The sequence below is a fragment of the Furipterus horrens genome, unplaced genomic scaffold (genome assembly GCF_987537825.1).
Source record: "Furipterus horrens unplaced genomic scaffold, mFurHor1.1.pri manual_scaffold_4, whole genome shotgun sequence".
NCBI classification, from domain to species: domain Eukaryota; kingdom Metazoa; phylum Chordata; class Mammalia; order Chiroptera; family Furipteridae; genus Furipterus; species Furipterus horrens.
In genome coordinates this window covers 60,907,190-60,921,879 of record NW_028327174.1, presented here as the reverse complement: position 1 = coordinate 60,921,879, position 14,690 = coordinate 60,907,190, and the positions used below count along the sequence as shown (strand labels likewise).

General features: G+C 41.6%; 1 pseudogene; it reads left to right on the top strand.

Annotated features, from left to right (window-relative positions):
• The first annotated feature begins 9,669 nt into the window (after nt 1-9,669).
• On the top strand, nt 9,670-11,251 carry LOC150012060 (cytochrome b-c1 complex subunit 2, mitochondrial pseudogene; annotated as a pseudogene).
• Nucleotides 11,252-14,690: the final 3,439 nt, after the last annotated feature.

Below are 14,690 nucleotides of genomic sequence, written 5' to 3'. Positions count from 1 at the left end.
GTGTTTTCTTTTGGTTCCTTTAATAGGCCTCCGCTGTGGCCACTGCCTGTTTGTGCACACACATCATATTTATTTATCTGGAGTGCTGGGGCAGCTGCTTTCAGGTGTAACTGGCAGAAGACTCCTCGGCCTGTCAAGCTGCCAATTTCTCTACGGGTTTAAAGTGCTGCATTGGAAAGTTGGGGATCATGCCTCAGAAAGTGTGAGCGCCCACCTTCTAGTAAGCCTGAGATTTATTTCAGGGAATGCTATGTGTGTCTCTGTCTTTCTCTCGTTATTCTTTCATGGTAATGATGGGATGAGGCAGGGATTTTTGTTTTTTAAGTCCTTGAATCTTAATTGTTTCCATAGAACAGGCCTGGGACTTTCCAGCTCCTTGCTGAGGAATTTGTGTGTCAAAGTCCAACCCAGACTGTCGCCATATCCGGTAGCCCACACCACCCAGGCAGCCATCTGGAGCAGTGCCCTGGCTAGCAGAGTACTGTCGTGTTGTGTAATAATGTTCCTGAGTTGAATTTTCTCACTAAATCAGTGTTTTCATGAAATTTGGGGTATTTCTTTGGACCAACAATTCTTCCATTGTCTTCAAGGGTACCCCTTGTGTGTGGCTTGAGGTTTCTGTTTGTTTCTGAATCTGGGTTTTCATTTCAGGGACGATTGCTTCCAACTCCCAACCCATCCCCCCACTGTGCCATGAGGACACATGTGAAGCAGTGTGTAACAGAGCTGCGTAGGAAGTCCCTGGTGACAGTCAGTTCACCATACCTCATTTCAGGGCCATGCCTCCATTTTTGAATCCAGGTTCCATGGGCTGCGACTGTCCCCACGCCCACTCCAAACAACATGCAAGTATCAGATTCTGTCCAAGAACAGGAGGTCTACTCTCCCCCTCACTCAGACTGAATGGATAAAACAGCATTTAAGTTGGGTCGACTGGTCATCCTCAGGCTGTACACCTGCTCCTTCTGCACGGAATCATGTCCCCGCCGCCCAGCCACTCGCACCCCTGTTCCCACTGCCCCTCGCCTCTAAGCGGGCCTCACAGAGCCTCAGCAGAAGCAGTGGACACACCTACCTGCTGCTTCACTGCCAGGAGGAATTGTCAAATAGATTTCTAGAAATCACTTCTATCTCTGAGGTTGCTTCTCTGAATTGAGGGACCTTGTTAAGCAACATCCAATTACCAAGTCTTGGAGAGCTACTGCGGTATCATGACCATCTTGACACCTATCTGTAATTAAAACATTCAGTACAGAAAAAGTTATTGGTGTGATCCCCCAAAATGCTTAAGAGCCAATTCCAGTTCTTATGTTTGTTTGAATCCCTTCCCCACAGGAGAGGACAGGAACGTTTCCTCTGGGATAGTTAATCACCTGCATTCCTGGAGTTATAGGTACTTTCTTAGGAATGGCCTGGAGCCTTCCTAGTCTGCGTCCACCCTGCAGTGTGAAACCAGTGCCCGGTCTGGCAGGTGAAGTACTGAGTAATTCACCCGCCAGGCGGTTGCCAAAATGTTACCTGCGAAGAATTGGGCTAGAGCCTTGTCAGGAGTCCTCTTCATCTGACAGCTTCCCTCCTCCTCCAGTAAATCTGAGCTACCCTAAACATCTCTGTGGAGAGAAGGCTGTGGAGAACAGTTTGCTTCTCTGGCAGAATATTATGCTATGGAAAAACATGCAGGCATCCTACATACTGTGGTTCATTTTCTGTTCCTAACTTGACTCTCAACGCCACACACAAACTGGAAATTTGAGTTTTCCTTGGAGTACTCTGAGCCACCAGCTTTAGGAAGCAGTCACTTCTTTCCTGTGTTTCCATTGCCTTCCTTTTTTTTTTTTTTTTTTTTTTGTCCTTTCCTGGGCTTCTATGTAAGCCCTGTCTTGAGTTTCTCCAGTTTTATTTGAGCTACGAGAGTCAGAGTTTGGGTGTAGACATGTAGATGTCATGACACTTTCTACCAAGGCGTGTCTCAAGAAAAACTCTGGAACCTCCTTATTCAATTTATCCTGAAGTCTTGAGCATTTTAGTCCTATTGCTTTTAGTTAGAAAGGTACCTGGGAATTTTTTTCATAAGCCCCTTTGGGTGGAAAGATCTTAGCAGAAGCTGAAGCCATGATTCTGTTTGGGGGGTGGGAGGAAAACTACAAATGAGGTCAGTAAATCAAATGTGGGAAAAAAGATTTGTTAATACTCATAGAAAATCTACCCAGTGCTGATATTGCTCTGTGAATTGAGCTTACTCAATTTTGGCTTTATTTTTGACTCAGGCCCCATATCATCCCATCCCAGAGTAGTAACTGTGTCTATATAACAGGTAGGCCCCTGGAGCATTTCTGGAAAGGTCAAAAGGCAAAACACTCAAAATTCTGCAGAACGTATTTATATGTGGTTCTGAAATCTTGTGTATCTGAGTTATAGCCAAATCTGCTTGCTGTCACAGCCTCAAAGGAAGTCTTGTTTAATAAAAAGCTTTCAATTTCCTAGTCAAGTCTTTATGGTTGTCTTGGGTAGTATGTGGCTACTTCTTTTAATGAAACACTTTACTTCGAAATGTCGTTGTTGGGCCGGCCACGGCTCCTGTAGAGTATTTGGTGACTCTCTTCCTTAAGGAGAGCAAACTCACACTCCATCCACACTGCAGCATTTTCTCAGGTAACAACCGAGTCTTTGTTATCAGAGCTGCGCCAGCAGTCAGGAAGAGGAGGTGTTCTTTGGTGGTTGTGCTTACGTAACTGCTGTTCTTGGGGAGAAAAGGAAGAGCTGAAAATCGAGCTAGGCCAAGTACTCAGCTGTCTAATAGGATGAGTCCAAAAAATGTGGACGTTTTCAGTTCTTTTTCACATTCTTCAGCTTTGGGAAATATAGGGTGTTTAAATTTTTAATCCTTAGCAACTTACCTCGATGGGGCAATGTGAAGTTATTTATTAACAATATATTTATATTTAAAAAACGGGACACGTACCAACGACTAAACAGCAGGGCTCGTGCGTCTGAACTGTGCCGCCCCGGTGGCTGGGAACCATGCAGTGCTGGCGGCAGCACCGTGCAGGCAGAGCAGGAATAAGTAACAGTGCTTCTGGGCGGATCGTAGTGACCAACAGGGTAGCTAAAGGAGAGGCCTCGCTGTGTAGGCTACAGCAGGGACATCCCCAGGACAGGCATGTGCAAAGTTCTAGGTCTCCCCAAAAGCCTCCAAACCTGGCTGCCCCCGGCAGGGGTCAGACACACTCAGGCATAGTGGGCCCAGGTATTGAGGGCGAGGGAGAGCTGGCCACAGAGAAAACTGAAGAACTACAGTTCAGACAGGCACATGTGCTCGCAGCATGTAACAACTGTACAGTTAACAAAGGAGCCACCAAGCTCCCTGTCATCTCTGGCAGCAGGTCAGGAGGAAGGCTGTCCTGCATGCTGGGGACAAGCCTATAGGTGACGGCAAAGCTATGATAGCTACAGCACTGCTGGAATATCTGCAACAAAACCGATGTTAGTGCTAACTGAATGTGCACAAGCTGAAATCACTTCATACCCCACCCCCTGGGCAGGCCAGGCAGGTCCGAGGCAATGGGACCTACCCATTCATTTACTCTTTGGGAGAGCTACAGCTGTGGATGGATATTGGTGGGCAGGGATAAAAGTCCCAGTACCCAGATCTGGCCTTGGATCTTGGCCATGCAGGTAGGGATTTTTGGTTTACCAACAGGACTAGCATGGAGACATTTAGAAAAAAATCGCCCACATCTTTAAAATTCGGATTCTGCTCTTGATCTCACCTCCTTTCTTATCTGCCAATCAACTTTATTTACAAGGCCATGAGTGGTCAATGGTTTTCTTTTCACCACAGTTTGAGGATCTAACCTTTCCTTAAATGACCCGGCAGCTCCACTCTTTTCAGAATGAATCTGTTAAGCTTTTATGAGATTCTATTTTCAGTAAGTTAGTGCTTCTGGGACACTTGGAGAAAGCAGTGAGAGCAACTGTCTATGCAAAGAACAACCAGGCTGACCCCAAAAATTACCAGATCTAAGGAAAACGTAAAAAGCATACTTTAGAAAACTGGATTTTCGAGGATTTACAGTTACAGAGAAATTTCACAGCCTGCACACCTCGGCCACCTTGCTGAGCAAACTAGTTCTGTGCGTGTGACTGTGTGTACACGGATTTTTCAAAGGACACTACCCAAGCAGCTTGATTTGCCTCTTACGTGAGTACCATGGTAACTCTTTGTCAGACCCGAGTGCCAGTCTGGGGAGTACTGCACTTTTTAATCCATGGTGTTATCTGTGTAAATAGCTTTAATTTTTCCTTTGTGTCTTGGATAAAGTTTTGTTCATGTAGAGACCAGGTAGACATTGACCAAATGAGGCTGTATATGTACTGTTGTTTTCTACTGTGATGTACTTGAAGGAGAACCTCCTGTCCTTCATTCTTCCAGCCTTCCATAGTATATTGTGTTTGGGGAGTCCTGACATTACTCCTTTACTCCTGTTTTGCCTGCATTTTCTCTGTCTTCTGGAGACCCAGGGAGGCCCACAGTGGAGATCATTTGTAAGGAATGTATGATAAGGCTGGGGTTTCCAAAAATAACCTGTGTGCCATGAATGAGAGGAATCTGCCTGACAGTGGTTTCAGAACCATGTACCTTTATGCTTTGTGATTGTGAAACCTTGACTTTGTAGCCCAAAAGTGAAAACTGTTTAGTAATGGGGATCTATGTTGTGTGTTTTGAAACTTAGGTGCAGTGTTCCCTGGAAAAAGCTAAAGAAATGTATATGCTCAATGACATTTTAAAATAAAATATTATATATATGTATATAGAACACCTTTAGCAAAACTTTTTTGTGTCTTCTTTCATTCATTATGAAGTGTCTTCTAATCAGGTAATGGAATGATATGAGTGTCATGGCCTAATGTGGAGTTACCAACTGTAAACAGACTCAAAAGCAAATGGATGCCACTACTACTAATCTTCACAGAAATAGCAGTAAAGGCTACACATTTCAACAATGCCACTAGGAAAATGACCATGGATATAACTCCCAAGAGATTAGTCTTTTTTATTTTATTGAGGTATAATTGACATACATTATTATATTAGTTTCAGCCATACAACATAATGATTTGGTATTTGGATATATTGTAATATGATCGATCACCACAATAATCCTAGTTAATATGTGTCACCATAGATGGTTACCGGATTTATTTTCCTTATGATGAGAACTTTTACATTCTATTCTCTTAGCAACATTCAGATATGCAATACAGTATTACTAACTATAATCACCATCCTGAATGTTATATCCCCATGACTTATTTATTTTATAAGTGGAAGTTTATACCTTTTGACTTATTCACTCATTTTGCCCATTTCCCACCCCACCTCTGACAACTACTAATCTATGCTATATATTTATGAGTAATTTTTTTCTTTTTATATATTTTTTAATTCCACATCTGGGATCATATGTATCTGTCTTTACCGGTCTGATTTATTTCACTTAGTATAGTGCCCTCAGGTCCATCCATATTGTTATAAATAGTAAGATTTATTCTTTATGATTGAATAATATTCCTGTGATTCCTGTATGTGTGTGTCTATATAGCACATTTTCTTCATCCATTCATCCATCAGTGGACATTTAGGTTGTTTCCATATCTTGGCTATTGTAAATAATGCTGCAAGGAACATGGGTGCATCATTTTTGAGTCAGTGTTTTCATTTTGTTTGGATAAATGCCCCTAAGTAATATTGCTGGATCATATGGTGGTTCTGTTTTTAATTCTTTTCTTGTTTTTTTTTTTTTGAGGAATCTACATACTATTTTTTCCATGGTGATTGCACCGTTTATGTGCCCACCAACAATGCACAAGGATTCCTTTTTCTCCACATCTTTGTCTTTTTTATAATAGCCAATGTAACAGGTATAAGGTGATATCTCATTGTGGTTTTGCTTTGCATTTCCCTGATGATTAGTGATGTTATCTTTTCATGAACCTGTTGACCATCCATATGTCTTCTTTGGAAAAATGTCTTTTTGGATCCTCTGCCCATTTTTAATTGGACTGTTTGTTTTTATTGAGTTGTATGAGTTCTTTATATATTTTGGATTTTAAACCCTTATCAGGTACATGATTTGTAAATATTTTCTCCCATTCAGTAGGTTGCCTTTTCATTTTGTTGATGGTTTACTTTGCTGTGAAGAAGCTTTTTCATTTAATGTACAGTATTCCCTCACTTATTGCGGGTATTACGTTCTAGACTCCCCTGCGATAGGTGAAAATCCACGAAGTAGGAACCTTAAATTTATTTTAGTATTTATATATATTTTAAGGCTTTATAAACCCTTCCCACACACTTATAAACAGTTCCCAGTACCTTATTAACCTTACAGTGAAAAACCTGCGATAAATAATTAAATATAATATTTTTTAAAATCCCGCCATACAGTGAGGCTGTGATAAGTGAATCGCGATACAGAGTGGGACTACTGTAGTTCCACATGTTTATTTTTGCTTTTGTTACATTCATTTCTGTGGTCAAGTCGAAAAAATCATCGCCAGGACTGATGTCAAAGAGCTTACCAATGATGTTTCTTCTAAGAGTTTTATGTTTTCAGGTCTTATTTCCAAGTCTTTAATCCATTATTTATTTGAGATTTTTCTTGTTTCCTGAGGTAGGCTTTTATCACTATGAATTTCCCTCTTTAAACTGCTTTTGCTGTATTCTATGTTTTGTATGTTGTATTTCCATTTTCATTTGTATCAAGGTATTTTTGATATTTTATTTCTTCATTAACCAGTCATTTGTTCAGTAGCATGTTAATATCTACATATTTGTGAATTTTTCCAGTTTTCCTCTTATAACTGATTTCTAGTTTTATACCTTTGTGGGCAGAAAATATGCTTAATATGATTTTAAATTTTCTTAAATTTGTTAAGACTTGTTTTATGGCCTAATATGTGATCTGTCATGGAGACTGTTCCATATGCACTCGAGAAGAATGTGTACTCTGTTGTTTTGGGATGAAATATTGTGGATATACCTGTTAATTCCATTTGGTCTAAATGTGTCATTTAAAGCCAATGTTTCTTTATTAATTTCTCTGTCTTGATGATCTATCCATGGATGTAAGTAGGGTATTAAAGTTCCCTACTATTATAGTTATTTTACCTGTTGTTCCCTTTAGATCTATTAATATTTGTTTTACATTAGGTACATAAATATTTACAAATGTATGTCTTCTTGTTGGATTGACCCCTTATCACAATAGGTATTCTTTCTTGCTTTCTTTCCTTCTTTCTTTCTTTCTTTTTTTCTTTATTCCTTTCTTCCTTCCTTTCAAGAGGGGAAGGGAGGGAGAAATAGAGGGAGAGAAATATCAATGTGTGGTTGTCTTTTGCATGCTCCCAACTGAGGACCTGGCCCACAACCCAGGTATGTGCCCTGACTGGTAATTGAACCAGCAACCCTTTGATTTTCAGGCTGGTGCTCAATCCACTGAGTCACACCAGCCAGGGCCCAGTACGTATTATTAAGTAAGTGGACTAGTGACTAATATCTTTGCTGAAGACAGTAAGAGTCAAGACTCTTCTTAGTCACTTAAACATGTTAAGCACTACAAAGTGTTAGTAAAATGTACCATCTTATAAAATAACCTTAACAGGTGAGATAAGACATCAAAGATTATTAATCCTTCTTATTTCTAGAGTCCAGGAAGTTAAAAGCAATCTCGAAAATATCAATACAATGTTAAAGTATTGTTTCACAAAGAAAGCTAAAAATTGGCTATAGCTTATCTGAAGTGTAGTTCAAAAGAGCTGACTAGGTATAAAATATTCATATTAAGAATGATTTTTGTTGTAAAATCTCCCCAGCTTTTTTCATTATCACTTGTACCTTAACGCTCTCCCTCCAGTTCAGCAGTACAAACTCATGAAAACAATCAATCCTTGGATGAGATTCCTGAAGATAAGAGGAGTCTTCTAGCATTCTCTCAGGAGCGGTGCTTAGTTTATCAGATTAACCCTTGAAAGCTGTGGTACATTGTCTCCAAGGGTGGCTGCCAATAGTGCTTCCTAGGCCAGTTCTCAAATGATCCTTTTCACATCAAGAAATGGCATTTGTTTCCCCACCCCTTGAATCTAGTTTGGCCTGTGACTTGCTTTGATTAATAGAATGCAGAAGTGACATTCTGAGAATTCCAAGCCTAGATCTCTAGAGGCCTTGCAGCACCTGCTTTTACTCTTGGAAGCTGGCCACCCTGCAAATGTCAGACTAGATTACTGAATGATGAGAGGCCACTGACAACCCAAGTGCCCAGACATTGGGAGTGAGGCCATCTTTCATCCTTAAGCCCCACCTGAGACACTGCAGGTGTACCATAAGAGAGAGGCCCCGCCACTTCTCAGCTGTTCAGGCCATTCCAGCTGAGGCCACAGACAACGCAGGTCAGAGGGGAGCCATCCGCACTGAGCCCTGCCAAACTCCGACCAGACCCACAGAAACATGAGCAAATAAAGTGGTTTTTGTTTTAACATTTGTGTAGTTTATTACAAAGCAATAAATTACTGAAACAGAGAACCTGGCTCTGGGGAATTTGGGGTAAAGTAGTTAAAAATATTCATTAAAAAGAGAAGAAAATGGCATTGAGAAAGTACATCTGAAACTTGGGAAATAATCCTCCATATGGCACCTGGTAGAGTGACTGAAATGGGGGAAAGAAACTCAAAATAGCAGTAATGTGGAGACTAACTGATGGCTGTAGTGGTATTTCAGCAAGATTTCTCCTCCACTTCTATTCTTTTGCTCCTTCATGAAGCTATAATGATCATTAGTAAGCTAGGAAAATCACAGCTATTGGGGCCCTGAAGGGAGAAACAAAGGCCTTTAACCCCCTCACTTAAGATGAGACTATCCCATGTGTACAGACCATTCATGATCCTTGGGAGAGTCAGGTGGTTCTTTGGCTCCCAAGACTCTTGCTTGAGAATGGTAGATTATATCTCAGGGAAAACAAGACAGTTTTTAAATTGTGAGTATGTGTGTGTGTGTTGTTTAAAAATTCTCATCATTTAAAAATCTCCATCTACAAAATTCTTCAAACTTGTTCCCATCCCAGGTTTTTTCTTCAATTAAATGACAAGCCAAAGAGTGAGTTATATACTCTAGCAATTAGTCTGTCTTTTTAATTGCTTTTTCTGTAATTAGAGCCCTGTAAAGACTATGATCTCCATACATCTCTCTACATTTTTAGTCTCTTGTCTTTCACTTCTGACGAGATTTTCCAGCCAGCTAACCCCCTTTGCTTTCCTGATTGGATTTAGGCTGCCTACAAGGGACTCCGAGCGTGACTGAGCACGAGATGTGGGCAGGGTGCACCTTGATCATCTTCCAGGAGCCAGGCCTGACAGGACAGCTTGTCCAAGGGGATCTGGGACAGAGCTTTGGAAGGTCTGAATGCAGACCTGGAGGATAGCACTCCTCTGAAAGGAGCATATAAATCAGAGCTTTCTCTTTTACCCTCTTTTAAATTTTTAATTTGAAAATATAATCAGTAAAAAGTAAAAGTAGAGGAGCTGGTTCAGAAGGCACTGTTGTGAGGTGGGGGAGGGGTAATGGTTGACATGAAGACAGAAAAAAGTTGTAGCATCAAAATGTCCCTAATTCTTATAAACTGACAGTGACCCTGAGTCAGAGCAATTTGGGGCCATGAAGCTGCTAAACAGAGCTGGGTTCTTCTCGAGATTTTATTCCCTCAAAGTTGCTCCCAAAGTGAAAGCTACAACTGCCCCTGCAGGAGTGCCTCCACATCCTCAGGACCTTGAGTTTACCAAATTACCAAATGGTTTAGTGATTGCTTCTCTGGAAAACTATGCTCCTGCATCAAGAATTGGTTTGTTCGTTAAAGCAGGCAGTAGGTACGAGGACTCTTAACAACTTAGGAACCTCTCATTTGCTTCGTCTTGCATCCAGTCTGACTACAAAAGGAGCATCATCTTTCAAGATAACTCGTGGAATTGAAGCAGTAGGTGGTAAATTAAGTGTGACTTCCACAAGGGAAAACATGGCATACACTGTGGAATGTCTACGGGATGATGTCGATATTCTAATGGAGTTCCTGCTCAATGTCACCGCAGCACCTGAATTTCGTCGTTGGGAGGTAGCTGCCCTTCAGTCTCAGCTAAGGATTGATAAAGCTGTGGCTTTTCAGAATCCACAAGCTTGTATCATTGAAAATTTGCATGCTGCAGCTTACCGAAATGCTTTGGCTAATTCCTTGTATTGTCCAGACTATAGGATTGGAAAAGTGACACCAGATGAGTTACATCACTATGTTCAGAACCATTTTACAAGTGCAAGAATGGCTTTGATTGGACTTGGTGTGAGTCATCCTGTTCTGAAGCAAGTTGCTGAATGGTTTCTGAACATGAGGGGTGGGCTTGGTTTATCTGGTGCAAAGACCAGATACCGTGGAGGTGAAATTCAAGAACAGAATGGAGACAGTCTTGTCCATGCAGCTTTTGTAGCAGAAAGTGCTGCTGCAGGGAGTGCAGAAGCAAATGCATTTAGTGTTCTCCAGCATGTTCTCGGCGCAGGGCCACATATTAAGAGAGGCAGCAATGCCACCAGTCCTCTGTACCAAGGCATTGCCAAGGGAATTCACCATCCATTTGACGTTTCCGCTTTTAATGCCAGTTACTCAGATTCTGGACTCTTTGGGATTTACATTATCTCACAGGCTGCAGCTGCCGGAGATGTTATCAAGGCTGCCTACAGCCAAGTAAAAACAATCGCTCAAGGAAACCTTTCCAATACAGATGTCCAAGCTGCCAAGAGCAAGCTGAAAGCTGGGTACCTAATGTCAGTGGAGTCTTCTGAGGGTTTCCTGGATGAAGTTGGGTCTCAGGCCCTTGTTGCTGGTTCATACATGCCACCATCCACAGTCTTTCAGCAGATTGACTCAGTAGCTGACAGTGATGTCATAAATGCTGCAAAGAAGTTTGTTTCTGGCAAGAAGTCAATGGCAGCAAGTGGAAATTTGGGGCATACACCTTTCGTTGATGAGCTGTAATACTGAAACACATTGCAGGAAAGAGCTGGACGTTTTCTTAACCCAGAGCAGTGAACACTTGAAAGTCGGAAGTCTATAATGTAATATTTTCTTTTTTTTTCAATGAGGTAAAATATCTTAAAAAGTATAAGTGGAGGTTGTTCCTAGCCAACCTTAAGTCAATAAACATTCTAAGTATTTTCTTGCAAAAAAAAAAAAAATGTCCCTAATTAAGTCATTTCATACGCTTTAAGCATTATTAGTAACAAGACATCTCTGATTTTAAACTAAGGAATTATGGAACCTGAAAATAGTCTTAGCAGCTTTAAATTAGATATCACCTGCCTATTGATTTTGGTCAATGAGAAAAACCAGTAGGGACAAGATTGTGGGGAACCGTGAGATTTCTACTCTCATTGTGCTAGGTGGAAAAAAAATGCAATTTCTAATTCCTGGAAGTCCTAAACATAAGTTAGGGGATATAATGGCCAATCTACTAATTGCATAGTAGAATTTGAAGGAAAATTAACAGTGAAAAAGATAAGTGCCATTATTATTATGTATGTCTTTCTTGGAATATTATCTACAAGGCCCACCTAAAAATTATTTAATTCTTAGGTTACAGTTCAGCAAAAGTTAGGATTTATGGGCCACTTAGACTCTGTCAAAACTACTCAACTCTGCTTCTTCGTTGCATGAAAGAAGCCAGAGACAACCTGAGCTAGGATTTGTTATAAAAAGTTAAAAGTAAAGCTTTATATCTTGATCAGAAAAATTAACTCAGGAAAATGTGGCCTGATCTTGCCTCTCTGATGTGAAATAAATAAATAACGTCAAACATATTAATGAACACCAATGTCCTATCAGAAAAAAATATGTAGGATCAGTAATCATTTATCTTGTTGTATTGAGTTATAAACAGTTTTTCTCCCTTCCCCCCCCAACACCCCCCAGTCCCTCAGGCAACCCCCACACCATTGTTCATGTCCATGGATCATTCATATAAATTCTTTGGCTGCTCCATTTCCTATACTGTATCTTACATCCCCCTGGCTATTCTGTAACTACCTATTTGCACTTCTTAATCCCCTCACCTCTTCACCCATTCCCCCACATTGGCCCCTCCAATCTGGTGTTTCTTAAACTTGCAATTTGTATTTCTTAATCCCTTCACCTTTTTCACCTATCTCCCCAACCCCCCTCCTGTCTGGCAACCATCAGCTTGTTCTCTTTATGAATTTTTTCATTTTGTTTGTTCATTTATTTATTTAGATTCTACATGTAAGTGAAATCATAATGTATTTGTCTTTGTGTCTGATTTATTTTATTTAGCATAATGTTGCAAATGGCCAGATTTCATTTATTTTTATGGTGGTAAAAGCCGGGAGGGACACCTGGGGAGTGATCCCAATCCCAGGCCAGACCACACAGCTCACGGTTCCAGTGCTGGGAAAATAAAGCCTTACTGGTTCTGGCTGTGAAAACCAGCAGGGTCTGGGGCAGAAGAAACTGCCCATCTCTCATGAGAGTCTGTTTAGAGGCTTCTGGTCCTAGAGCATCTGCAAACCCCCCACTCTGGAAACCACAACCAGAGCAACAGCTAGAGGGGCACTTCCCGCATATGGGAAGTGGGTGAAGTGATGGGAAAAGTGGCAAGTGCTGAGCAAGCAGCATTGCTCCCTCTCTGACACGTCCCCCACATACAGCACCACAAGGTGTAAAATGGGTCGCCCCCACACTGAGAAATACCTAAGGCTCTGCCCCTTACAACATAGCAGCTGCGAAAGCTCTACCTAAGACATAGAGGCAAACACAGGAGGCTGTCAAGTTGAAAAGACAGAGAACTATGGTCCAAAAGAGGGAATAGATCTAGCCTCCAGTGGGCGAACTAAGCGACAAGTAGATGGCCAATTTAAAGACACAGAGTTCAAAACACTGGTGATAATGATGCTCACACACTTGACAGACATGATTGAGTACCAAAAAGGCATAAGGGAAGAGGTGAAGGCTATACTAAGTGAAATGAAGAAAAATCCACACAGAGCCAATGGTGAAGCGAAAGAAGCCAGGGTTCAAAACAACGATTTGGAACATAAGGAAGAAATAAACAAGTACAGAATGAAGAAACAAGAATTGAAAAGAACAAGGAAAGAGGCTTAGGAACGAACCTCTAGGACAACTTGAAACATACCAACATCTAACTCATAGGGGTGCCAGAAGGAGAAAAGGAAGAGCAAGAAATTGAAACCTTATTTGAAAAAATAATGAAGGAAAACTTCCCTAACTTGGTAAAGGAAATAGACATACAAGTCCAGGAAGCACAGAAAGTCCCAAACAAGTTGGACCCAAAGAGGACCACACCAAGACACATCATAATTAAAATGCCAAAGGTTAAAGATAAAGAGAGAATCTTTTTTTTTTTTTTTTTATAAAGAATCTTAAAAGCAGCAAGAGAGACTTCCGGCCAATATGGAGGCTTAGACGGACACGCTAGGTCTCCCTCTACAACTAGAGAGGAATACAACTACTTCAAAACAAAGGATAACTAGAAATTCCAGAAAATAAAACTACACGGAAGCCCAACATATGAAGTTATAAACCAGCGGTGCCATTTGGGCAGGTAAGAGTTAAAGAGGGCAGCGCTGTTTGCGGTCGCACCTGGAGCGCCGGGGCGGCGAGGAATCCCGGCTGCGGTCAAGCCCCTGGCGGTGCGTGACCCCGGCGCTGGGGAGAGCGGCCGCCGCATCGCCTTGAACAGTGAGGCCCAGGGGGGCGGGAGGACGGATCCCGGTCTCCTAGCTGAATAACTGTGTGAATCCATCTTGGACCCCCGCCCCCAAAGAAAGCACCACAGGGCTGCGAAATAGGTCGCGGACAGGCACCGGTCGCTGGATTGTGACGCGTACACAGGCACTGCCCCCAACAGCCAGCCCAGGAAAACAAAACGCATCTGTCAAAATGAGGCAGACAACTATAGAAATCCCGGTAGCACAGCTCACCAGGCAACAGATAGAGAACCTGACAGATGAACAGATAAGAAACCTGTCAGAGGCTCAGTTCTGGGCCATTGTTATCAGGTGGCTTACAGAATTCACAAAAGAGCAGGAAAAAGATGAGAAAGAAGCGAAAAACATTCATAACGAAAGGAACAAAACCACATACGAGACAGATGGTGAGGAAAAAAAATCCAGAGTTCATTTCAACAAACTGGAATATGGAGAAGGAACAAGCAGTCAACCAATGCAGAGAGAGGAAATGGGAAGCAACAATGAGAGGATCAGAAACCTCTGGGACAGCTATAAAAGGCCCAACATAAGAATCATTGGTTTGCCAGAGAGTGAGGAAGATGAACTAGAACTTGAAAAATTGAGTGAAAATATAATAAAGGAGAACTTCCCAGACTTGGGGAAGGGAATAGACTTGCAGGTCCAGGAAGCAAGGAGAGTTCCCAAGAGACTGGACCCAGGGAGAACCACTCCAAGACACATTATAATCAAAATGTCAAAAATTAAAGATAAAGAGAATCTTAAAAGCAGCAAGAGAGAAGAAAAGAAATATGTACAAAGGGGTCCCAATTAGACTATCAGCTGACTTCTCAAGGGAGACCCTACAGGCAAGAAGGGACTGGCAAGAAATATT